Source organism: Zerene cesonia, chromosome 18 (assembly GCF_012273895.1).
Source record: "Zerene cesonia ecotype Mississippi chromosome 18, Zerene_cesonia_1.1, whole genome shotgun sequence".
Lineage (NCBI taxonomy): Eukaryota > Metazoa > Arthropoda > Insecta > Lepidoptera > Pieridae > Zerene > Zerene cesonia.
The window spans coordinates 8,869,854-8,895,745 of NC_052119.1; the positions used below are offsets into that span (position 1 = coordinate 8,869,854).

At 32.9% G+C, this 25,892-nt stretch overlaps 1 protein-coding gene across 4 annotated transcripts in view; it reads left to right on the forward strand.

The window, feature by feature from the left end:
* Positions 1 to 25,892, forward strand: part of LOC119833867 — a 166,689-nt gene that overhangs the window by 10,647 nt on the left and 130,150 nt on the right. For all 4 annotated transcript variants that reach the window (XM_038358076.1, XM_038358075.1, XM_038358078.1 and 1 more), the window contains exon 2: positions 10,796 to 10,820. The gene's annotated coding sequence lies outside the window, so the exon portion shown is untranslated. The remainder of the gene's footprint in view (positions 1 to 10,795; positions 10,821 to 25,892) is intronic.

Sequence of the window (25,892 nt, forward strand, 5' to 3'; positions counted from 1 at the left end):
AAAGTAAATTATATCAAAAATTCAAGTTTTAATCTCAAATTCGCATTTACCCTACCCATTTTCTTGGACTAAAAGTATCCTTTTCATACGTTGACGCTGACACTAATAAAAAAAGTACGTATCTTGAGGTACAAACGAACAAAGAGTTACAAACGGACCGTACCTACTTTATTTAAACGTACTCGTTCAAGCAGCTCTTGCGCAGAGAAGTGTTTAGCAGGATATTTAAATTGTCAATATTTAATTTTTATGACTCATCAACAGAATTGTAAGAAAACAATTTTTGCTATGTAATGAACTGAAATAGTTTATAAATCTTGTCAAATAACGTATTCCTTGGATCAGGTTGTACCTAATTCCCACCGATGTTATAACAATCGGACCGCTAGTACCTTCTGTTCAGAAGACCTACGTAGGCCTTTATGCAAATGGGTATAACAGCTATATAGGTTATCAAATGCTAAACGTATTCTTCGCGTGTAAGCAGAATATCTATGTTAAGAGCCCTCCAGAGTCAAGAGGGTTCGAACTGTGATGTCTTAACAAATCACTAACGAGATTTCAGTGGCTGGCAATTACAATGAGACAATCGGTCGAGATTGTATTAGAAAACTTCGGATCCAAATGGAAATTGAAATTATTTAAGCAGACATTTGCGGGTTCCATTTGTTTAAGCGATTTTAATCATTTAATGTGGGCTGAATGGACTTTTGTTTTGAGGACTTGGGCTTAATTAATGTAAAATATTCGTTTCAATGGAATTAAATTGTATCTATGTATACGTTATAAAATAGGCGCTGAATTTGTTTGATCTACTCGGTTATAAAAACTAATAATATAATTGTAATGGTGACTAAATGTGAATTATATAGGTGTTACTAGTAAAAGAAACACGCTTTCTATGAAACCCATATACGACTACACTGCTTTTAAATTATCAGCCTCATAATCATAATCATCATCAGCCCATATGTTATGTTTCACTGCAAGGCCACGCACACGGGTACAGGCCTCCTATGAAAGTTCAGTTACTAAACCAGAATGGTCATGTGCAGGTTGCCAGATATCCAATTTTTAATTAGTCGACGTGCCGGTTCCCTCACTTGTTTTCTTTCACCATTTTGAGCCGTGGTGATGTGGAAATGTAAGATAATTTGAAAAATAAAATAAGTACTTAATTCCTATCACATAAACGAAAATAATCATAACATTTCAGTCCTTCATTGAAAATTTTAATGTAATAGAATTTATGAATGCCATATTTAGCAGTATTCTACTCAAATTATAGATCAAAATAGTTTCCATACTTTTCAAATTACATATATACTATATATATATTGCAACGCCTGAAATTTTCCGTTCCGTGGCATTTACTATCTGCACCAAATTTCATTCAAATTGGTTTAGATGTGAAGAAGAGAAATAAACGGACAGAGTTGCTTTCTCGTAAATATTGATAGGGACGTAGGGACTAGTGGAGATACAGATTCATTATAATTGTTTCTATTTAGAGTTTTGATCCATCCATATTTAAAACACAAAATTGCACAATTTTTTGTACAACTCCCTCAAATTTTATTCTACCTTTCGCTCATCGTTGTCAAAATCGTCAAGATAAAAGTGCTAAGATGACAACAAGTACACTGTTATTATTTTACGACTTATAATATTAAGCGAGAGAGTGTGTGACTTAATTTGGGGTAGAATCAATATTTTGTCCCCATCACCGCCCGCTACGCAATTTTGTGTAAGTGTGCGTGTGCGTGTGTGCGCAAAGGGTGATTTTGAAATCGCATGTGTTGGTGTAGGTCACTGTACTATCGATTTTTATGCACTTTATCTTATTCTACGCATAATGTTTTATTAAATTGGTGTTCAAAAAACCTTTTTTATCAGTAATTTAGTAAAACATTGACTGACTGACATGACCTTACAATTCTTATTCTATTTTTTCATTTTCTTTGAACATTTTCTACTTCAAAGTGCGTGAATGCCTAAAAAATATTTTATATTTAATTGCTCTTTAAGACATTCTTTTGTCTTTCTCCATGCAATACACACTGCACAATACGCCCGTCCAACCCTCAGAAACCGGGCGATTAGCAATGTAACATTTCTGTTCTTATATTTGTATGATCGAGTTAGATGGATCTAAGAATGTAGACCTCCAAATTTCCTTATAAAACAAATTATTATAAAGGGTATACAGTACATTAGATTCTATCACACTGTCACTGCTTCACGGATGAGCATAATATGGAATACAATTTCTTCCTCGAACTACAGGAAGTCAAGTGACGTGACCCTTTTATCGTTTGACAGTTGACATATGACACGAGTGGGCGCCATTTATTTATATGTAAGGACGTGTGTGTGTTTGTTGCTCTTTCACGCAAAAACTACTGAACCGATTGCAATGAAATTTGGTACGTAGACAGCTGAAAAACTGGAATAATATATAGGCACCTTTTTATCCCGATATTCCTACGGGATACGGACTTACGCGGGTGAAACCGCGGGGCGCAGGTAGTAATTCATAATTGAAAATTATTCTTTGAACAAACTTTCTAAAACGATTGCTTTTATAAATTCTGATCAATAAGCAGTAAAATAAATAAACATTTTCATTACGAAGAAACTTTTCCCGAGCAAATGCAAAATATGATTAATTTAAAAATCTTCATTTCACTAACCATTTAAATGTCGCAATCTAAAAAACGCAAAGCCATTCGAGTTTTTGCCAGCTCCACAAAGACGGTTACGTTCAAGCTTATAATTCACGAAGCTTGTTAAACTCATTTGAATAAGAATAATTCTAAAGATAAATAGACATGCTCACACCCCTTTGGCGTAGGAATGAGTCGTAATTATACTGCAATCGTCAATGCTATGGTCGAATCTTCCTCCCACCCTTTTCGAAGACAGAAACGAATTTTCCAATCCAAAACAATGTACACTTACTTACTTATATATAACTTATAATTGACTAGTTTAAGCCCGCGGCTTCACTCGTGTGCACAGGTAAAAGTGTAATATTTTCGTCTGTACCTAATATGTTCCTTTATGATCTATAACATATCCAGGTTTTGCCTCAAAAAAATACTAGTATCCATCCACCGTTACAAACCTGTTACTTTTATAGAGAGAAAACTTTGCCTTTAATTGATGTCAGATTCATTTAAAACAATTATCTCAGATATAAACGTACAGTGATTCTTCACAATTGCTAATTGAGGTAGTCAGTGGATAATAAATCACAGTTAGACGTCCATTAAAGAAGTGAGGGTAGCTGGATCCGATATTGATTTAGTAAAGTCCGAGTAGCACAATCGCAGTGCAATTAAATAGTGTTACTTGACGTAACATGACTATGTCCGTTTAAGTAACTAAATATTGTTTCATAATAGAATCAGGAGTTTATTTATAGATACCAAAGTTTTTAAATATCGCTACACTAGACTTGTAAATATAATATGTTTATTATCGATCGGATATTATCAGAAAGAGTATAATACAAAAATATCTTAATTTAGATGGATTGAAATAGACGTTTCAATTTGCGGTGATGAGGTTTTTTTTTATTTGCTTATTACAATAATACTAGTTTATGTAAGTCATATAGTGAACTAGTCGCCCGACTTCGCACGGATGCGTTTATTCAGGTTATATACAAACCTTCCACTTCCACGATCCTACTAAAAAAATCCGCATCAAAATCCGTTGCGTAGTTCTGAAGATTGTAGCATACATCGACACAGAGGGACTTTGCTTTAAACGATGTAATGTTGGATGATAGTAAAATTAAAACGATACTTATTTCAAAATGCATTCGGTTCATTATAGCGTAGACGTTATAGTATATAGAAATCATCAGATTTTTTTTAATCCCGTAAAAAATAGTTGAAAACTACAAACATCGCGACCTAAAAACAAGCACTCACGACTCAACTCGACATGCGAGTATATTCCGCTGGGAAGACGTAGAGTTTAAAAATGTAAATGTAGACTTTTCTACCGAATAAAAGCCCTGATTCGCGTTGCACAAGCATATTTCGCGGATTTGCTCAAACTGTTTTAGATAGCCAAATTGCATAGATATCGGTTCAGTAGTTTTAGTGGAAATGGTAGAAGTAAATATTGTGTAAAAGTATAAATTTTCATGAATACAATCTTTCAAATCATAATTATGTTATTTGTGGTATTAATAATATTGATAAAGCTGAAAAGTTTGCCAGCAAAACCGCGGCGGATCGCTAGTTATATATAAGATACTAGACGCTCGTCCCGGCTCCGCCCGGATATCAAGAGTACTGTTTTATCCCAAGGGAGCATTTAATCGGCATAAAAGTATCCTATCACCCAAGTCAGCTCATACCCTGTCTGTATACCAAATTTCATCAAACGCGTTCAGTAGTTTCAGCGTGATTGACGCACAAACATCCAAACAATCAAACTTTGACATTTAAAATTTTAGTGTAATATAATAATAATGAAGTAAAGGGTAATGAGAGAAAATAATTAAATCAGAGCATAATTAGCTCAGAGCAAATCAAACATATTCCGTGGTTAGATTACATCATTTTCTTAAGAGTATTGGAAGTAGATGACGAATTGTGAATAATAAAAAAGGTTAATCGGCAGGTTTAAGATGAAAATATTTGAAATTCTAGATACATTCGTAAAAATATCAATAACATAAACAATGACTTGAGTGCTACAATTGACATGAAAGACTGATACTTGAAAATAAATTAACATCAGTTTTGCATGAATTATAATCTAAGACACGTCTTCTGCTTCTAAATCATCATTGTATAAACACACAAAGAAATCAAAAACTTATATACATATATATGTCATAAACCAGCGGTCTGTATGTTCAGCCTTATCACCTGTTATTATAACCAAAACGACATTAAACAAACGACGACCGACTCGCAGTAAAACCACCCCTACGAGACAGAGTAGGGTTGCCCCGTGACGAATGCATTTTACGAATTATAACTAATTTTTGGTATCGGGGGCTAGATAGGAAATTGCTTTTATGTTAGCGATTTGATTGTACTTGTAAGGGAAGTGTGGCTTTTAGATTGAATAGTAATGTTTACATAGTTTTTACCGCTACAAGGTTAGGTTAGGTAAGGTAAGGTAGGTTTATGCGCATTAAAGCTATCTATAATTAAGAGATAAAGTATTGCAACTTGTATGTTTGTGACATTGTGGGGATCTCTGGATTTACTTAATCGATTTTAAAAGTTCTTTTACCGATAGAAAGTTACTTAAACTGTGACATATTTTACGAAAAAAGGTTTAATTAATTGTAATGCTTAGCTTTTTACTGGTGAATGAATTTTTATATTAGTAAGTTGCTTTTGAGTTAGTATACAAACAAACAAAGAAATAATATAATACGGACTTATATTAAAGTAGATGCAAATTAAACGGTCCGCAAAACATATATTTTCTTATTTAATCCCTCAACCACTCTTCCTTTTTATTATTGAACCTTTTTTGTATTTATTTTACTAGCTTTTGCAAATTTCTTCAACGGCGTGACCCTATTCACGGCGCCTAAGTAATTTCCTAACACCGCTCCCTGAAGCAAGGGTTGTCGACTACTTCATTATATACAAGAGGCGCCCCCTAGCGGCAATATTATGCGAATTAGAGCGTCTAAGATTTGCGCTTAATTTGAAAAATAAACATTTTGATTTGATTTGATCTTAATAAGACAAATCAAAGATATGTTATTTATATAAGTTGAATTATTGGGTTCAAATTGAGCGTTTTATATGTCCGTATTTGTATGTATGTGTAACCTATTTTAATGCGATCTTAAGAAGTAGCAATCGATGACATACCGTATTTCTATGTTTAATTATGAAATTAACAAATACTCTTATTAACAACTCTACAATATATGTATACAGGCATACGTATACCGCGTATTTCTCCGAAATATTTAAATGAATTCTGATCGAAATTATTGAATGTCTAACATTAAGTTCAACGCCAAAATGTTCAATAGATTTATATTATTAAATATGTAGATACCCTCAAAACAAGGTTAAATCCCAATTATCATAAGAACGTATTTTCTGTTCTATATACTCGTAATACTGTAAATAGACAGTTTTGTAGAGAATAATATTGGAAAACAAATAAGTATAATAGTTACTGGCTAAAAATGTTAGTATTATTGCTAATGGCATAATGAACTGGTTTACCAGTATTCAATTTTGAACTCTAATGAATACTAGTTTTAATAAAGCATATAAGTTATAACTAGTTCTAACTAGAGCTAATGGAAAACGAGCTTCACCTCTAACAAATAAAAATACCTTAACTTACGAGCTTTTCTTGATCTGATAAATGCATACAATTGCTTTATTTAGGAATATAAACTAAAATTAGCCACAGAGTAACCACCACCCATGTACATTTGCAGAGGGGTAAGGCCATTATGTCAAATTTGTCTTATATATAAAAATACACCGGTTATAAAAGAATATACCATTCGTAAGATGATTATAGGGTACACGAAAACAATACTTAATAACGCAAGGCGCCATGTGTTGTGAAACCCTACAAGCATACACACATAGACTTATACTTTTCCTTTGATAAAATAGAATGACAGAAAACGATGTATATATATATATATATTCAATCATATTAAATAAGCAAGATATCCTTCGAGGCTTATGAAGGAATCGCCAATCTCCGATTACTGCTATAAACATCAGTGCGTTTATGACTATTTCCTTCAAATGTCCTTTTTTATTGCAGATTTACTCCCCTACAAATGCGTAAATAGGAGTATTTATTACTCACGTATTAATGAATTCCTCTTTTTTATATAACAGCGTGACAGACCGTAAATAATGGGTAATTTACCATAATATAACCGCGCCTGCTAGAATATTAATAGCAAATGCGTGTGCAGTCATATACATAGGGTTTAATATTACGTTAGGATTATTAAATCTTCTTTAGAAAAGGTGTAATCCTTAAAAAATAATCTCGTTATGATTATAATAAGAATATTATGTTTTTAAACACTTTGTATACGGAGTTAGACGAAATTTAAATACAAAAATACAAACATGAATGTATCATTTAATGACTTAGAAACGATTTAATTAAATTTTTATGATCGTTACTGTAATTAATTAATAAGATAAAAATGCGTGTTCGTATTTTAAGCTGAGTTCATTTCATAATGATAAAAGACTTGATGTTTATACGTTTATTACAAATTCTTCATTGTTTACATAAAACATAAATTTGATATATATAACATCGAATGAAACTCAAAAAATAAACATTTATAAATATTACATAACAAATTCTTTAAGATCCCACCATTTAGTAAAAACGTCATCCCTTTTTATTCAAAGCTGTTAACAAGAGTTTTCAATGAAGGAAAATGTTATTGTTCAAATTTACTCTTGCATTTTGTTCCGACTTCATTTTCTTTATAGGACTAGCTTTAATCTTCTTGATTGGGACACAGTACACTTTAAATAGCACTTTATTAATGTAAACTACTACTTATTGTGTTTATTTTAGTGACGCTTAGATTACGAAAGTTATATAAGCATTTTATTGCTTTAAAACTAAACATTTATCTAATATATAAAATTCTCGTGTCACAGTTTTCGTTGCCAAACTCCTCCGAAACGGCTGGACCGATTATGAAATTTTGTGTGCATATTGGGTATGTATGAGAATCGGCCAACATCTATTTTTCATACCCCTAAAGGATAAGAGTAAGGCAGAACAGCGTTTGCCGGGTGCAGCTAGTAATAACAATATATTTTTATTCTAACTGCACCAGCAATAATCTCACTTTATAGTTAAAAAAATAAATTTACCTAGAAAATTTGTGATTGCAAATAAAATTCATCTCTCTGTATTTGCAAGAAGCATTCAAAGAAGTTCTCTAAAAACTCGAAAATATCTGTAAGTATAGAAAAACTGTCAATAAAAATTCCAAATACACATTTAGCCATGTCTAGCATAAAGTTCTAGATTAATAGCAACGTTAATTAAAATGTAAATAACTAAAGCATATCAATGTGCGATGTACGAGTGGTTTGTTCCCGCTGGGACACTCTAAATACTGGTTTTCAGTTTGATTTATGTATGACTACGGGCAATGTGGGTTAAAATTTGCATTGTATTTATTAAATAAAACTATATGTGTATTTCAAGTTTAAAAATTAATTTATTAGTCATTTTTATATAACTTACTAGCTGCACCCGGCAAACGCTGTTCTGCCTTACTCTGATCATTTAGAGGTATGAAAAATAGATGTTAGCCGATTCTCAAACATACCTGATATGCACACGAAATTTCATATGAATCGGTCAAGCCGTTTCGGAGGAGTATGGCAACGAGAACTGACACGAGAATTTCATATATTAGAAGATATGACCGTTATGGCTATGGCTTATGGCTATGGCTATGGTTATATAAAAATATCTAAGCGCCACAAGCTAATATAAGTGAACGACTGAAAACCTGAGTAGTTCTAATCACAGATAACTGCAAACAAACGCCCGTTTTTGAAACATCTTGTTATAATATTAGTTGTAAGTGATGTTTTTTATAGTGTTTTAGTAATTGTGGTTAACGTATGTTCTTTCTTTCTTTCTTAATTTTAATAAACAATCATACTAATATTATAGATGATGTTTAGTTCGACCTAGATTTTACTGGGATAAATCTATTTGATATTCAGGTAAAATGTAACGTTCTCCCTATGGTTCTACCGATTACAGGATTTATAAATTGACTGTTGTATTTTTGATGCTTGTCTTAAGCAAAATAAAAAACCAAACCTGTCCTTGTATAAAAATTAATAGTTTTAGTGTGTTGTTATGTTAATCTTTGTGTATATTTATCCATATTATCTCCCGTAAGCAAAATAATTCCTATATCCATGGTATATTTACAAACATACGCATCTCTAGAAAGCAGACACCTTATTGAATTCCCAAAAGCCCCCTTATCGCGATACATTAATCGTATCTTCCTAAAAACTTGAACTTTCCCAACGTTTTACGCAGATCGTATAAATTTTAAATGTCCGTTAACGTGGGGGCATATAAATACGCTATAGAAAAGAAAATTTACGCGAAGGCGTCTAAGCGTACTCATTTAATATGCTTTTGGTAGGCTGATTCTTTATTCATCGGTATGTTGTTAATAAATTTTTATGGCACCGTATTTGATTAAATTGTATTAATCTGAGTGATAGAAAAATTTGCTTATAAATTAATGTTTTATCATAATCCTTTCAGTGGGAAGAGGAAGACAGCAGTGCTACAAAACTGTTATTTAACTGTCTAGAAATCGTTATGGAAGTGACCGTTCAAATAATAAAAATGACTGTTTTTTTTTCTTTATTTAAGGAGCCTACTTAAGAACTGATTATCTCGCTCCGTATGTCCACAAAACTTATATATTTATATACATTTTAGCCTATATAGCGTTCTAGCACCAAGGTTGTTTTATAGTCACGCAGACCGTCGGTGCTGACAGCGTTTTAGAATAACGTTTAGGTGTGCGTTTGAGGTACATAGAAGTTCATGCGTTGACTGGTAGCACCGATAGTCAGCGTGTGGCGAGCGTGTCACTAAAAGCCTAAAAAAGAGACCAATTTATTGTGCCGCCTTATCAACGAGTAACGATCTCAGGTTATAAAAGTTCAACAGAGTACCTGTCAATATCAAGTTTCCAGTATTATTTAACTTTTTCCCTTCGAATTCCGTATCGTAAAATTCATATGGAGCGAGCAAAATGGCCGAAACATTCAACTACCGCCGTTTTATGTAATTACAAAAGGTCAAGAGCGGTCGTAGCGTGTTAGGGCAAATATTTCGTATCAGCCCTTGTTGGCTGAATATGAGAGCTGTTCACGCACATTGTACTTAAAAATTTATAATTAGATGACGTCATTAGTTAAGTGATCGTCTATTTGTTAGGGTTATACGGTGTTGGGTTCGAATCTAGTCAAGAATAGTGGTGGTTGGTGGTGGTAATTTGATAAAACAATGAAAGAAATTAATGTTTAATTGGTCACACTATTGAAACAATAAATCTTTTATTTCATTAGCAGCTTGGATTAAAGTTCCATGTTTTAATATGTGTAGTTTATTACAGATAATGTAAGAAGATCAAAAATATGACAACAAATAGGCAAATAGTAATATATCTGTATAAACCTTGTCACTTACAATCGACAACAGCACATTGAATAGAAATCGTTCTGTGCTCCAGCGTGATTTTAATCTTTATATGGATCCTTTAAACGTTGGGCACGCTGTGGCACGAATTGGGCCAGCTCGCACCGGGAAAGATGCCACACCCCCACTGAATATCGGCCTGAAATATTAGCATGCAAATGCTACTGGTTCTTACGAGGGCGTGCCGGATACCCCTATTCTTTTCTATCCTTCCCAGTCGTTTATTATTTATTCACTTTCCTGTGCCGACTATGACAAAAAAAAAACATAATAAACTTTATAATAATTGCATTAATGGAAGTAAATAATGCGTTAAAATAGACATAGTTTTACATGGCTCAAACTTTTCATTGCCTGTTTTAAACTTTATATTTATTCATAGACGTATAACATTATTTGCTTGGTGTTTTGTTGGTTGTGGGCGGAATGCAAATAAACGCCGTGCGTTTAAAATGTTTGCTTGAAAACCTTTATTGGTAGAGGTTTCCATATTTTAAAACGTGATGTAAATCCTTTTATAAAAATGTATTTCTGCTTTCAGGTAAAGCGGGGCAGCTAGATTTTTGGTAAGTCAAGTGTGTTTTCACGGTTTTTTATGCTGTGGTGCTTTTAGTAAGTAAAATATCGGAAAAGATGGGAATATATGTCTACATTTTGAACGTTGATTTTGAAAGACTTCGGTTTTTCTTCAATATGTTTTTAATAAAAGTTTTTGTATATTAAAAACGTTTGAAGTAAACATTGAAATATCTCGTTAGAAATTGTAATAATGATTTAAAATTCCAATCCAATCTAAAAAATAAGGAGATTGCAATCAAATTAGAATCGTTCGGTTGTCGCAAACCCACGATTCATTTGCTTCATTTTGTAAAAGCAATTTTTGTAATTATTTTCTTTTATGTAATCTCATTTTTGAAGTAGGATGTTTTTACATTCATTTGAGGAAAACGATCGGTGAGTGATTACATTAAAATTGAATTTCTTTTCAATTAATAATAGCCAAAAAACAATCTATAATTTAAGAGAAATCCGATAAAAATCTAATACTTACTTTTTTACTTGTAATAAAATTTCTCGCACGGGAGTACTTCTACTGTATAAAAGTTATAAGTTCTATGCAATACCAAGTCGATTATAATCTATAAAGTCCCTATTTATAGGACCGTCTGTCGTCAGTTGTATTGTAATAAATTTTTGTGTTATAAACAAATAAATTAAATCGTCATGGCATAAATACAATGTGAACGCAAGTAAAATGCTGTGCTAGTGACAAAATTAGAAACGTTGACTTTTCATAATTTGTATCTTTATACCGTATCCCTTATATACGCACAAAAAAAAATGTCTCGGTCTGGCAGGACACAGAAAGTTGATCGCCTACTTGTCCATAAAGAAAATCGATCAGATGTACATCATCTGCCCCAAACCCCACTAGGGGACACGGGACTTCACTTACCGTATCCTTTAAAAAGAAGCAACGCATTAGTCCTCAATGCGAATGCAATCTATGTAACTAATATTCATGGGCAGTAGTAATCGCTTACCATCAGATGAACCAGGACCTAACACAGAAAAAAATACATACCTACCGAAAGCTCTTAAGTCTATGCCTAGACTCGAAGTACAGCTGTATGAAACTTCAATATGAGCAAAGGAAATTGAAAAAGATTATTCCGTCGCCTTCAGACCAAATGAAATTGAAACCTTACCATCTTTGCGGCGCACTGCAATATAGAATCAATCTACATCTGGTTATTATTTAAAATTAAATGAAATAAAGTAACATTTTATTAGGCTCATATTTTAATAACAAATTAATAGCATAGCATCCCTAGGTTGGAAAACTGTAGGCAAGTTACATATAGGTAAACAAACTATAGGAATAAGAAATAAGAAACTTAATATTAGTAAATACATTATGAGATCTTGTAGAATAGGATGAAGAAATGTTACACAGGTCCCTAAAATACCAAGTTATTTAGTTCGAAATGTATCATTATATTTAATACATGTCTTTTTTAATAATACAATAAAGTACTTATTAATTACTCTGATATACATTCTCCTACGTTTAAAATGCAATTTATATTTGCTATATATTGTTACTTCATTGTTTAAAAAAATGATGTTTCTAGTCTAGGAGGCGGATAAAAAAAAAAGTTAACAGATAGAAATTTTATATCTTCTCCGTAGAAACAGCTGTTCTAACTCGCGCCTTCTAATATCTGTGTATCCCCATAGATCACCAACCAGTAACTTCGTTTTACGATGATTCGTATATAAAATGAGTCCAGGAGCATAAACGAATATTGGTAGGATTACGGTAGACAATCTCAGTTGCGAGTGGAAAACTGAAAAATCAGTTTAATTGTGACGTGGATCGGTCTGCAATCCGATTATTGCTGGACATCGGCTATGCCGCTTGACGTCACCTGGAATACCTTTTATTCCACATTCCCTTTGAACTGAGCGTGATCGAAAATTGAAAATTCGTCAATTTTATTGGCTTTCGATGCTCTTATGAATCGTTGAGGCAGCTTTTTTTGTAAACAGATGTGACATCAATGAATAATGGACTTTAAGCTAAGTGGATAATGTTTAATTTACTTTGCCGTTAAGGTACAATTCGATGTCTTTGTGGACAAAGGCTTTGTTGTCATAAACAACCACCAATACAGCGTTTTCGATTTGATATTTCGATAATTAAAAATATAATTACAGTGATTAATTCTCATGTCATTTGCGCATGGAATGGCACCGTAATACGTCCCCGCGTCAAATGGACACCTCCATTTGCAAGTATCTATTTATCATCCTTTGTGGTTATAATTACAGATGCGACCCGCTGCGGGGCATTTTTCCTTGATACCTTGTTGGGTTTTTGTTAAACGATTTTCTATGGGTAGGTACTTACGCGGAAGCGTAAGTGGGAAATATTGCAATTTTATTTCGTTCAAAGTTGTTTTGAAGATTTTAAATCTAGATAACATCATCATAATACAATTAAATCACGTTCTATAAAAAGTAGCATGATATAAGAGAGAAAAGGCAAAGCTAGCAAAATGTGAATTTATATCCTTAAAGTTTATATGTACACACATAATTCATTGTATTTTAATTTCACGGCATTTATAATTTACCTTCTCGTTCTACATTTTTGCAATAGCTTTTATTTATCAGCTTCACATATCTGGGCAAAAGTTTGATAAGAAATGCATGCATTTGTATAATATTTTCAGCAAAGCATCATTGAAAATGGCGGACGGTCGGCAGTTAATTAGAAAATATACAACGTAATGTCATTGACCTGCTTACAATGGCTTAACACTAAGCCGGAAGCCAAACAACACGCAATGAAATGGCGCATAGATTTTATGTAGCCTAGCATAATAGTATGAAGGTTATAAAATAACAAATCAACGGTTATTGCTTAAATTTTAATTAACGCTTCGACGTCAATACAGTGGTTAACGAGTGAGCGTAGAACCGAGGGGTCCTGGGTTCAATTCCCGGCGAAAGAAGGCTGATCACCTACTTGTCCCTAAAGAAAATCGATCAGTGAAACGGATGTACATCATCTGCCCCATACCCCACTTGTAGTCCTGGCTCTGGTGATGTTTGAAGACTCATCTCTTTACTGAGGGAAGTCTTTAAATCGCTGCTTTTGGAAACGTTCAAAATAATCTTCGGGACTAAAGTTACTGAATTAATTTGATAAAGATTTTTGAGAGTTTTCGTAAATTAGGTGTAAACGTCTTTAAATACTAGAAAATACTCACGGACTCAGAGTTAAATACAGCCCAGGTACCTTTTTTTGAGTGGGTAAATCTCGCATAGATACCCACGACCCCCGTGGATTATGTCGGATTCCTAACGACTAAAACTCCACTGTGTTCCGTGAGCTGCTTTAGTGAAGGGGCCACGGGAGCTGGTTGGTATACGTCCGCGACCCTCTCGGGGCTTTACCTTCCTATAATACAGTCATACAACCTATAAACAACTCTGACTAAATACTAAAAGACAGTGCAAATTGGAAAGCACCAAGGAGTGTGACATATTTTAAATCTTGATTATCTGAGTAGACAAACCATATTCGAGTTACAATAAACTGATTATTTCTCTGGGGAAATAGTTAGTTGAGTACTCATATATATTCTGTAGTTGAGCATTGAGATGTAAATATATTGGTCTCTCAGGAATTCAAAAGAACTTAAGAATACTACAAATTTAAAAAGTTTAAAATTTGGATTTTGCTATTTTTTTTTATCGGAATGTACGAAACAAAATGACCGCTGTGAAATAAACAAACTTTGTCATAAACCCAGTCCAAAAATGCTGGTCTCCAGTACTCTCAAACTTCTAAACCATGTTTCAGATTAAATAAAAACCCTCCCGCTTAGACGGTAAATAAAGTAGGTCTATTTGCTTTTACCAACAGCCGCTTGTGTGGCAACAAATACTTTTTACGGGCCCTCAAGCGAAATTTCACCCAGTTGTTAATAATTTCATTTACTAATTAGACCGGACATCTTTGAGTTGAGTATGGCGGAAACGTTGAAATAAAAATAGCGTATATTTATTTTTAGGATAACCCAGCGATAATTGTTAAACCTCTGGGTTCTTAAGTCTTCTTCATAAGTCGGCTTTTCGTTATTTGTCTTAAGTATTGATTTTGTATTTACGTGCATTTTCGGAAGATTTAATTGTTATTCTAGTTATTTTGCTATTGTTAAAGCCTTCTCTTATTTTAAACTTCAAGGTTCTAGGTGATCATTATCCGTCTATCTGACAATTATCCTATTATTTTAAAAGAGTAATGTCAGGGTTTCTGAACGGCTCTTCTCTGTAGAAACTGCTTTCCGAACTGGTGGTTAATGTTAAAGCTATGCTATGTTTCAAAACTGATTCTATAAGAAATCTAATTGAATAAATAATATTGACAAAGTTTAAGTTTAAGGGAAAAGAGAAAAAAATCTTATTATATCGATCTTTATGTTTTGTGTAATAAAAACTTTCGATTAAATAATTAGTTTGGTCCATCCATACAAGCTGATTTGGAATAATAAAATATCTTTGTTAAATACTTGACAAAGTTGGTTCAACAATTAAGTCATAGCAAAATGAAGAAAATCAATAACTCGTTGTTAATTAATTAGTTTTCTAAATAACGTCATGTACACTGTCTAGACTTTAAATAATCAATATTAAAAAAGCTTTGTTTTGGAAGCAAAATTGAGAATCTAATAATGTAGTATTCATGTTCAATGTGGCGGTCCGCCCCGGCTTCGCCCGTGGTACATATATAGCCCATAGCCTTCCTCAATAAATGGGCTATCACTGAAAGAGTTTTTCAAATCGGACCAGTAGTTCCTCAGATTAGTGCGTTCAAACAAACAAACAAACACTTCAGCTTTATAATATTAGTATAGATTGTTGATATTAAATGTCAATGGTTAACATTTAATAGGTTTGATAGGTCTTTCGTGTAATGATTTTTTTCGTAGTTAATTATTATATAATTACTAGCTGCGCCCCGCGATTTCACCCGCGTAAGTCCGTATCCCGTAAGAATATCGGGATAAAAAGTAGCCTTTATGTTATTCCAGCTGTCCAGCTGTCTACGTACCAAATTTCATTGCAATCGGTTCAGTAGTTTTTGCGTGAAAGAGCAACAAACACACACACATCCTTACAAACTTTCGCATTTATAATATTATTAGGATTTCTAAAAGACAATATACAATTCAAAAGAGGATAATGTAACATACTGCTAGTGAAACAAGTTCAAATCCTATCTGAGCCTATTCATTTCTAACATACTAATACATAATAAAATTTACCTTTATCCACCATATTACCATAAAAATTATTTCCATGAACGAAATTTTACATCGTCACTTATAAGCGATTCGTATTTATAATGAACTGAAGGCCTCAGAATTAATGACTCCATAATTGACCTAGAATGAACTAAATAATTTAGGTTTACTGACAAGGCCTTGGTAAAATGTTGATGGAAACCACAGATAATAAAATACTTCATGGAAACGATAAATCTTGTCGATGGTTTGATCAAGTTATACTTATTCTTTACATCATAAAATCGCTTTGTTACTATATGAAAGATAGACAACCAAACACACTTAAAAATTGTATTTGATATGTATGAACTACTAGCTGTAACCCGCAGCGTCCCTCTGGTGGTAACCGTGTAAAAGGTACTTATGTGCTAATCCGGATTATAATCTAACGCTGAACCGAATTTTATACAGAAGCAATGATCTGTTTTCGCGTAAAAGAGTAGCAAACATTCATATATCCATCCATACTAATAAACATTCGCCTATGTAATGTTTGTAGGATTTGATATTGCGTATCTGTATATCTCAGTGCAACCTCAGAAATTCAATCAAGAGGATACAATTTCTGTGGTCCATTGCTCGTATGTAACTCGATTTTATTTATAGATGCTTTCTTAGTCTAAAATATCTATTACCCACCTACATATTACATGATACTGACGTGGTCACGCAGTGCTCAGAATTCGACGATAAGTAAAAATAAATTAGGTTCGTTTATGTCATGTGTGTGTAATGTTTTTTTCTTATGATTAAATTTATTTTCAACCGATGTAACAAAAGCGAAGGATGTTCTAAATTCGACAGAATATCTTCGTTTCTCGATGTTTTCTCTTTCTGACGATTGACGTGATTGTTTTTGTGTTTGATATGGAATTGTTGTTATTTGGTCCGATTCAGAGTTTGAACCACCCCCGGGATGTTGGTGACCTTTATGTAGGAAATAATTATTTTAAATCGTTCCATACAGCCTGCATGTGACTTGTAAGTCGCTTTAATTTCCTGTCAAATTTCACATTAATTCGCCGTCAAGAGTAATTATGGTTTATCGAATATGTCCGTACAAAATAGGGAATCATTTTCTATTCGTGATTCCCATTTTTCGTCGTCAAATTGTATCAAAAATTTTCCGTTTTTATAATATTCATATTTATGAGAATATTAATAGTTGACAGATTGTGAATTGTGGAGATTACACAGCCGTTATAATTTCTTACTTTTTTAATTTTCGGAAACATTTTTTTATGTTTTACTCTCATCCTTATACTGACAATAACAAACACCAAAAATTATAGTGCGATCGCTCCAGCAGATCACGTAGTGACCAAGGGTAATAGGGATACAATTTCATATATTGAGATTTATTAAAATTTAAACGAAACAAATTATTACAATAATAGAACACAATGAAATGGAAAGTAACTCTGCTTCGCTGGTTAACCATTGATGACGCTGAATGATTAACCTTGCATAGCTGTTTAATATATTATTATAGGAGAGGCATAAACTTTTTGGACCAAACAAAATAAAGGGGTGGATAACGGGTAAAGATTTCTATGGGGATCGGTTGTATAACAGTTCATACAAACGGTGTTAATACTATTGTGGGAGTCGCCACGCTTCGGCACGAATTGGGCCAGCTCGCACCGGGGAAGTGCCACACCCCCACAGAAAACCGGCGTAAAATAATAGCTTGCTATTGTGTTTCGTGCGGTGAGTGGGGGAGCCGGAGGCCTATTTCCTTGTCCTAGCCCTTCCCAGTCCATTCCTTTTTTCCATTCATCAATCCTTTCCTTATCCCTTTTCCCTTAAAAGCGGGCAGCGCATTCTCAGAGGTCTGAGCTTCTGCGAATCTTTCTACCGTTTTTTCGTTCTACCATCAGGCGAACCACCAGCTCAGTTGCTCGCTATGACATAAAAAAAAAGAAAAACGGAGTCTTCACAGATAAATTTTAACTTCGTTTTCGATGCGTCCCCATTTAAACGCAGTTGAATATTTAATATGCCCATTGTAGCTATGGTTGTGTGGGGGAGGGGTAGATTGGGTTTAAATAATTGGTAGCATGCGACTGGACGGTGGGGAAAACGAGCAGTCGCGGTCAGAAGTGTTGATTGTAATCATTTAATGTAATTACGTCTGATTTTTAATGGTAGTCGGGAGTGGTAGTCTTGTGTTATGAACTTGGTAATCTACAAAATGTAGAAATTATATGTAGAGTAGAAGTATTTATAAGGTATACCACTTAGTTATATTATATGCTTAGTAATATTACTGATATCAAGATTACAGTTTTAACCCAAGCGAGCCTTTACACGGAATGAAAAGTATGCAATCACCCAATACACCTACCCTGTCTGTATACCAAATTTCATCAAAATCCGTTCAGTAGTTTCACCATGATTGACGGACAAACATCCAAACAAACAAACTTTCACATTTATAATATTAGTGTGATAAATGTCTTTCCCATCGCACTGTGCTCGTCAAGACGCTACACGCTATCAAGTTAGCGAGCTGGGTCACAAAATGGAGTCCGTTCCAGGTACTGACAAATTTAGGGATATTACACTACGTGTTATTGCATCGGACACTCGATCGATACAGCGAGGTGAAAATTTTGTTGCATAAGTGTATTGGAAAAGATACGTAGCGAAGAATGCTATAGTGTAAGTATTGTGTTTATGATATATGAGTAGGCATAGCCCATAGACCTTATTGCTAAGTTATGGATATATAGATATGTATATAGGAAATATAAACTTACGAATAAAGGACTTATAGAAGGTAGATTGTTACGTAAATTGAATTTAAATTTTAAATTGTAATTAGTCAGGACTATTATGATAAATGACACTATTAGACATTGAAGACTTGATGAATAATAAAATATAAACGATCTAATTTATATAAAGTTCTCGTTGAAAACTATCGAATCTTCATGACGGTCATCAAAATTACCCAAAAATGTATTATACGTCTAAACTTTCATAAGTATTTATAATTAGTGATTTTTAACGCTTCTACCGTTCGTATTATATAATTATGGTTACCATAATTATATAACTGTTATTATTTTTGTATATAATTGTAATTGAGTGTGTTGATTAATTTATTTCATTTAAACAAAACATACAAGTTTATTTAAGTGCACATTCACAAACCATTAATTTATAATTAAAATACGAAGTCACTTCACTTTGTTGTCACACATAATGAATTGTTCATAACAAAAACATTAAACGTCCACTCGATAAATTTGAAAGGCAAAATTAAAGATTTATATCCAGTTTATTTTGCGGTTAAATAGCTACTGGCTACTGTGATATAATTAAATGAAATATACAGTTATACGCTCGCTCAATATCGTGACTTGTTAATAAAAACTCACAAATGAACAATTGATGTGTACACGTATGATTTAGGTATTATACAAAAGTTGTAAGTCTATAAAATTAATTTTTTTTTCTAACTGACTAATAATGTTTAAAAATATCAATCTTTTTGTAGGTTGGAAAAATATTTAAAAGGTTTTAAGTGAGACCTTTACACACATTGAATCAGAATAAATTTAATGTTATATTTTTATAACATTAAATTTATTCTTATTATTGTTATAATTTTTTTCAATTGTCATAAGGACTATAGATTTCACATTTGAATAGGAATTTGTTATTATATTTATTACAGTTACGATTAAAAGGTGCTAATGTCTAATTAGAAAAAAGTTATAATTGTGTGCTCAATGAATACATTTATATATAACTAGCTGCGCCACGCTGTTTCACCCGCGTAAGTCCGTATCCCGTATGAATATCGGGATAAAAAATTGCCTATATGTTATTCCAGTTGTCCAGCTGTCTATGTACCAAATTTCATTGCAATCGGTTCAGTAGTTTTTGCATGAAAGAACAACAAACGCATACACATCCTTACAAACTTTTGCATTTATAATATTAAGTAGGCTATATACTAGAATACATCTTGCGCAAAGTCATGGCACGTGCACTTGAGTAATTTTCAACAGAACCAGAACGTTACAGTTTCATATATTCATATCTATTAGACGTACCACTATCAAAGCACTCAACATTCTACGTTCAAAAACCACGTACCAATGAACATCAATTATCAAACCAATCAGAAACAACCGTCACGCTTGAAAGCGCAACACTAGTCCGTGTATTCGCAAAGCTTACCAAGGTGAATATATTTGCATGCAAAATGTTATATTTCGTGCTACCCCGGGGACACTGCTGCACTTTCCGGGATAAAAGCTGGCTTATGAATGACTTACGATTCTATGCGATCCCGGGATACGTTTCTTCTGAAGATTCTACGCCTTTGTTGATAGTTGAATTGAGTGCTGTACGTCTAACATTAATTGTAATACTTGGAGAAAACATGTAACTGTGGGCAATTGTTTCATGACGTCACAATTATTTGTTCTTTACTAAACGATATATATATCTTAAGGGTAGTGGTATTTTTACTTATGAATACAAGCTGAACGCCCCGACTTCGCTCGCGGTACATGATAGCCTATGTCACTTGGTAAACATGCAGCTTTATAAGGCTGAAATAATTTTTGAAACCAGTCCAGTACTTTAAGACCAATTCGTTTTAAGATATATATCAGTTCAACTGTCTTACAGACAAAACATGTATATATTTCAATTCACTATCAAACTTCCAAGATACTATCTCAGAAACGATACACTTCAACCTGAACATATTTTATTCTAGCAAATTAAACAAAACAGAAAATCTTCGTTTAAACGTACCAACTCAAGTGAAAACTTAGTCTCGATTTTCGTCTTCACTCAAAACCTGAAATACGTTCGACGACCCCTTAATGCATTTCGCGAAATTGCACAAAGCAACAGACAAACAAAAATATCCCCTATATAGTTGTGTTAAGTGCAATTTTACGACTGGCTACTGGTCTCTTGAGATGGGGGAACAAATTGAGTAAACAATGTATCGTGAAATGGCTGTAGTGGGCAGCGGTTGTAAAACTTTTGAGTTGCACTTATTGGATAAGAAAGCATGTTATGAAAATATAATAAACATACTGGCAATACAAATGGATAGTATAAAATACGTTAATATTTATTGATCGATAAATAATCTAATATATAAAATTCTCGTGTCATAGTTTTCGTTGTTGAAATTTTTTGTGCTTATTTGCTTATCTATGAGAATCGGCATCTATTTTTCATATCCCTAAATGATAAGAGTAAGGCAGAACAGCGTTTGCCGGGTGCAGCTAATATAAATATAGTAACAATATATTAAGAAACAAGCTTTAATGATAGCATCAACCAGACTGATACGGGCGAACCAAATCAGGTTAATAAAATAATTCATGAAAGTATTGAAATAAATCTGTCAGTTTAAAGTGGGTTAAATTGAGTCTAAAGGAGTCGGTTACACACAAACACGTGTGTCCGACACCTTTAAATCTCTCAAGATCCGTGATTGTTAGACAGTTTACAATTTTATTTCTGTTGCATCTATAACAACAAATAACAAAAATCCATGCAAGTTAAGCAACACTTGGTACGGATAAATTGGATGGGTGACCAATTTTTTTATTCAAGACTTCGAGTTTTTTGACTGATTTTTTTCTATTTGCATTATTTATTTGGTACTTTAACTCGATATGCGACGTATCGTATCTCAAATACTTTACAGAATTTCATGTATGAATCTCAAAACATGATCGATTTTTTCTAATCTTTTAAATTTTACAATTACCCTACATACATAAAAAATACTACAGTATACACATGTCCATCACGGTTTATATAAACAATAACTACATTATGTACAGACGAACGATAAGACATAAAGATGCTTGCATCAATATATCACACTTAACTCACAACTACTCCCAATAGCTTCTGGAAGCAATCGAAGCTCCCTTCACAAAAGAGCGAGAAACGCAACAAATCGCGGGTGCCAGTGATGAATTACCTCGGTCCATACCCTGAAGCTGCTAAAAGTTTTGTCTGGATATAACATAATTTTCCTTTTCCATTTTTCATGTGCATAGCCTTTAATCACACGAATTTTTATGACATTCGCTATACACTCCTCATCACCAAAGTCATCACCCAAGTCAGCTCATGGATATGAGCTACTTTTTAGTAATTTAAAAAAAGGAAGCATTTAATCAGGGTAAAAAGTATCTTCTCACCCGAGCCGGGATGAGCGTCTATATATAAATATAATAACCTAACCGCTCATCCCGGCTCCGCCCGGATTTCAAGATTCCTGTTTTATCCCAAGTAAGCTTTTAATCGGGATACAAAGTATCCTATCACCCAAATTTCATCAAAATCCGTTCATTAGGTTCAGCTTGATTAACGGAGAAACATCCAAACAAACAAATCTCACATTTATAACATTAGTGTGAAGTATGATAATGTGATTTTAATTAAAATTTAAATTAACCAATACAATTAAGAAAATAAATGAATATTAAATAAACACATTTTCTTAATATTCTCTTGCCTATATCGTATCGTAAACCGTAGCAACACCTAGCATCTCGGTCACCCAAATTTCTCCACTTTTTCGGTTTTATGTGCTTAAGAGACACCTCACACCATCTATAGGTATCACACTATCTATTGGCAAAATGACGCGGGTAGGATTCTCGCCTGGTGATCAATTATTATTTTTTCTTCAACAGTTTCTCATTTATAAATGCTATAAACATATCTAGTAATAATAATACGACGTATCTCCATGGGAATAGATGTCAATATTCCTAGATATTATATTGACATTAAGGCTATGACGTCGTTGACATTAAGCCTAGTTCTTTAACTTTGGTTATTGAAACGGAGATGGAAATAGAGATTTGTTCTACATGTACCTTTGTATTCTGCTGGATTTAAATTAATTTCTCTCATTATCTCCAAAAATTCTATGTTATACACACGTAGACCAAGTTCGATAACATAAAAACGCATTTGGCTTCTGTACACAGACTTTCACGATGCTGGTCTAATATAACCAATCACCTTTCTATATAAACCTTTTTTAAACACTCTCTTAAAATACTTTTTTCCGATATAAAAAGATAAGCTACCGGCAGCTCTCTAACCCATAATAGATATCTGCATGAGGCTAGAATAAAGTTCAGTTTTCTAGTTCAAAGGGATTATAATTTAATTAGAACTTGAGCAAACGCTCCGATATTCTAAGCTGGGCAAAATTACTTACTATAATAAGCGGCGATATTGTTTGCGATGGAATGAATAATTCATATGCTGTTAGCCCCGACATCCTATTCATCAGGGCAAGGAAAATATTTATTGTGACGGTACGAAAGGTAGTTTATTAAATTTGTAAAAATACAGGTGAGGTGAAAAGAATATTTAAAATCACGCAACAGATATTAATACGGGTTTATTTAAAAAAAAGTTATTTGTAATCTTGTAAAAACTATTAGAATATAATAAATTGTTTAATTAATTGCATTGTAAATTTAAAAATGTCAAAAATGTATGTATGTATGAAATGTATGAAATAAATAAATAAATAATCTTATTCGTGAAAATGCAAACTGCCGGAATATTGTGAGTAAAATTTGCTTGTAATTTAACGCATATTTTTTCGTTAGACTATAATGCGAATTTATAGCAGTTATGTGTTATGCGGATTGTTATCTGTGTACAAACAGAACAGAATTTTACAGTGGCGTTTATAATATGCGCAATTGCATCCCTGCGAATGTTGTTCGGTTTTCGGTTTCTGTAGGTTTGCTAGTTTAGGAGATCAGCGTGAAACCTGTTGTTTTATATAGTGGCTGGACGAGGGTTACGATTCTATAAATTTAAAGTGAAACTTCGAATAACCCTCCCTACATATCATGAAAATAAAACTGCATCCTCTGTGAAACATAGCCCACGTTAAATTTTCAATAAACATTTATTTAAATAAACAATAAATTTATCATATCTATGCATATAAATACATAAAGATACTATGCATATAAACCCACAGCATTATAAGCCCGTCTTAATTATTTTTGTTTATAAGAGAAAAAAAAATTTTCTTTTCAATTTTATTCTTTTTTTCCTATTGATTACAGAAATAATGTTTTATGACAACAACTGTGATATCTAGGCCATTTTTCCCAGTGAAACTTCCCTTCAGTAAAAAGCTTATTCTCTTGAATGAAGCGCAAGTTTGCCTCAACTTTGGTAGTTGAACAAAAAGGATTAAAATTTAATTACGAACGAACTACGAACCGCGTTACATATTCATAAAGCTGAGTTTGATTAGTAAGTGAAATTATTCCTATGTCTAAGTTATGTAATTGTATATTTATTGAGATTTTGAAGAGTGCTGTTATAGATACGAAAATTAACAAATGAATAAATCGACATTTATTATGTCAAAAATCAAGCTGTTGCCCGTAGATTTGTTCGCGAGTTCTAAATATATTTTCATGGTACAAATTTTCATTCATTATTGTAGGCTTGTAGGGATACAATTTATTTTAATCCTTTATGGGCGAACTAGATCATACTGGCTATCTTCATGTCAAAACCAGCCTGATCGATCCAGTAGTTTGGACTGTGCGGTAGTATCTAATTATCAGACAGTTGATCACCTTTGGGTTTTATAAATTTAGGTAATATAATCGAATCTGAATGATGATAGATTTATTAGTTTTCGAGTAAAGAGGATTATATGTAGTTCTAAATACTTAGTGATTATTATAGATTTTTGATACTTCGTATCAAAGTGTATAAAATTTCTAGTCGAAAGATATTTATTAACTATAATTACGATTAACATTCAAGTTATTGCAAGTAATTTATGTAATTTTATGTAATATTCGTTATCGACCAAACCTTCATTATATAGGCGTTTCCTAGTATTTAAAACAAAAACACAAAATACAGCGAATGAAGGTTATTGACAAGTCACCCTCAGTAGCCCAAATTCATTAAGATGACGTCACACTTGCCCCCAAACAGAAATCGTGTTAAATGTTTTCGTACACAGATTAAATAGAGCTTTACCACAGTGGGCGTTTCCCTAATACCATCAGTATTTATTAGAATATCTGCCCATTAAGTGGAAGTAATAATTCAGTGGTTATGGTTTATCAGAATGTCAAAGATTTGAGAAAAGACAAGCGTGTTTATTTTTAAATGCAAATAATTCACATCTTACTCTATACTTCTTTACTTTTCAGAGAAGGAAATCATCTAAGGAAGACCGATATGTCCAATAAGTTTAATAATAATAAGTACTAAAAACATCGAATTCGCACTTGGCCAGCGTGGTGGATAAATCACCTGAACCCTTATATCTACTATATAATTATTTTTTTTATGTAATTTAGTGATTAAGTACATTTAAAGAATAGTAACTGACGGATTTTTATTTTTATATAGAATTAAAATGATTCAATTGAAATTTTTTATACAGGATTAAAATGATAAGTATTTCAGGAATAATAAGCGTTAAACATAAGATGACAAATGATTGAAAAATGCAAAAATAGAAAATAAAAAATGTCGCGCTGACGTGGCTACCTATGGCCTCAATATGACACGATTCTGTTAATATAATTAATGACTGATATTTTATGAACTACTAGCTTTAGTCCGCGGTTTCTCACGCGTTAAATTCTGAGCAGTTTATAGATGATATTACACATATAAATCACTATCACTATCTACCTAGTCTTGCCATAAATATTGTAATAAAGAAAAAAGAAAATTGTTAACTGCAAATAACATTTATTACTT